The sequence below is a fragment of the Pinus tabuliformis genome, chromosome 2_1 (assembly GCF_031772625.1).
Source record: "Pinus tabuliformis cultivar Carrire ecotype Pingquan chromosome 2_1, CPIR1, whole genome shotgun sequence".
Taxonomy (NCBI): domain Eukaryota; kingdom Viridiplantae; phylum Streptophyta; class Pinopsida; order Pinales; family Pinaceae; genus Pinus; species Pinus tabuliformis.
In genome coordinates this window covers 260,064,242-260,066,686 of record NC_142299.1, presented here as the reverse complement: position 1 = coordinate 260,066,686, position 2,445 = coordinate 260,064,242, and the positions used below count along the sequence as shown (strand labels likewise).

The 2,445-nt window shown below is 38.9% G+C and overlaps 1 pseudogene; it reads right to left on the bottom strand.

The window, feature by feature from the left end:
- Positions 1 to 1,051: 1,051 nt before the first annotated feature.
- On the bottom strand, positions 1,052 to 1,942 carry LOC149199730 (putative pyridoxal 5'-phosphate synthase subunit PDX1 pseudogene; annotated as a pseudogene).
- Positions 1,943 to 2,445: the final 503 nt, after the last annotated feature.

The window sequence follows — 2,445 nt, the reverse complement described above, 5'->3', positions numbered from 1 at the left end:
TCAAGTACATATCTTGCAATTGGTCAAAACCCAACAGTGGAACTTGAGTTGCTCATATCATTTCCCAACGCAAAACCCTAGCCTCACTACAATTCCCTCTACTAGATGCCAAGATTTGAGTGCCTCTTGCTCTCAAGCACAAATCATATATCTAATCCTGGCCTCAACTCAAGTGATAAAGTTCTTGTTCAATGCGGAGTGAGGGCACATTTATATAGATGAGGTGACCATTCACCTACCATGACCCTTGACATCCCCTCGTGACCTTTCAACTACCCTCATGAATCTTGAGCTTACTCACTTCTTTCTCAATCCTCATCATTGTTACATGTTCAAATGAATCCAAGCATAACTACTGACATTATGGTGGGTGATATTTACATCACAATAAAGGAGAGAGAGGAGAAGGATGTAGAGGGTTCTTGGAAAACCTCGAACGCTTGTTTCCCATATGTTGCAATGATGCAGATGCTCGATCCTGGGACATGCTTATTTCCTTTCCACTAAGAGTCAGTGGAATTTACCCGTCTTTTCGTGATGTGCCTTTGAGTTTATTAAAACGTTTTTGGAACTTGTAAGGGACTATCTTGCTTGCTGAAGGAAACCCTAGTTATGCAAGATTCATGAGAAACCCTAATTCAATGTCTCACTTCCTTCCTTCTGCCCGCGGGAAAATAACATTGTTCAGACACAGTTTCAAACCAAGTATGATATTGGAAATATAGTCAACTAATTTAAAGAATGACATTAATAAGTAACTAATTTAGACCCTTGTTCATTAATTGTTCTACCATTGTGTTGTCAGAGAAAGTGTCTTTTATAGTATCCCTATGCTTCTTCAATCAATGTTTCGTCCGTGTGCCTACTATGGATTGGGAATTTAATGTAGCTCCAATGTTGTGTAGTTTAACTAATTTTGGCACCTCAATGTTCATCAGGCCTTGGCAATAAATCCTAGGAAGTATCCAAAAGCTTCAATTTTAGTCCCTTTGCAAAGCCTTCTTTGATTGCTTTCTTGAATTACACCACTCAACTTTGTGCATTTCTTCATCTAACAATTGCGTGCTAAACTTTTCATTACGGAATGGTGCTCTGGAATCTCAACTAGAATGTGGGAGTCATTATAGTGAGTTACAACTTGTACAGTTTCTTGGGTCCCACAAGCTCTATCCCCACTTTTGAACATGTGTGAACCTACAAAACACCATCACAACCTAGTTGTATCATCAAGGCAACATCAACATGTGTGGTGATGCCTCCTACTACAAAATTCACAACAGATAGCTTCCCAGCTATTTGGTTTGCCTCACAAGCTCATGGGATGTAGAAATTTGTTTAACAAAGGTAAAAACTTCATCATCATCCAAACTCTGAAGCTTACATATATCACCCAAAACATACCTTACATGTCTTACTGCCTAAATAACATTACCGGTGCTAGCATCTCCTTTGGTCCTGATCACAAAAGCTCCTTCAAGAATCCTTCTTAGAGCCTCACCATGTTTCCAACAACCATAAAAAAAATGTATACAAAAATTATGTTTGTTGATATGGTACATGTCATCTGCAATAGTGGGTACTTCACTCTGATCAATGTAATCAATACCGATGGCCTACAGAATTAGGGCTTCAAAAAAATGACCTATTCTAGCCTTGACCATGACAGGGATGGTCATGACACACTTAATATCATTGATAAGCCCTAGATCACTCATTCAAGCCACTCCTCCTTGACATCTAATATCAGCAGGCACCCACTTCAATGCCATCACAAAAACAACCCCAACTTCTTTAGCCATTTTAGCTTGTTTAGTATTGACCACATCCATGATCACCCCCCTCTAAGCATTTGGGCCAGACCAACCTTGATTGCATATGAATATTTCTGCGGATCAATTATTAGACCATTGAGATATATGGTGGCAACTCCATCACTTTCCAATTACAAGTCCAAATAAATCTCAGACCTCAAATGCGCAATAATAACTGACAAGTGACCATACTTACAACTTCTCCTTACCTCCTCTCTTACGGAGGATGAGGAAGAGAAACTAAATCTCAAACTTCTTTGAATGAAGGAAACTCCAAGGTTGAATAGCCTTGTATACATTTATGACAATGTACAAACATCCCATTGAACACGTATTACACTTAATCAGGAGAACTTTGTTGAGTATATTGGTTTTAGGCTTCAACAACTTTCTCCTCTTGTTTAACCTTGGTTTTCTTAGCTCTATTTGCTTTGTATTCTTTAACAACTACCCTAATAGCATCCTGAGAAAGCATGCTCGAATGAAGCTTGACTGAAGGAAGTGCAATATGCATTGTTCTATCACTATTTTTTATAGACACTACTTCCTCCATTGGCTTCCCCTTAATCCATTCAGTTGCAATCGAGGACAGAGTCACAACCAAAGGTCTTAATGCATGAATCCACAGTATTTC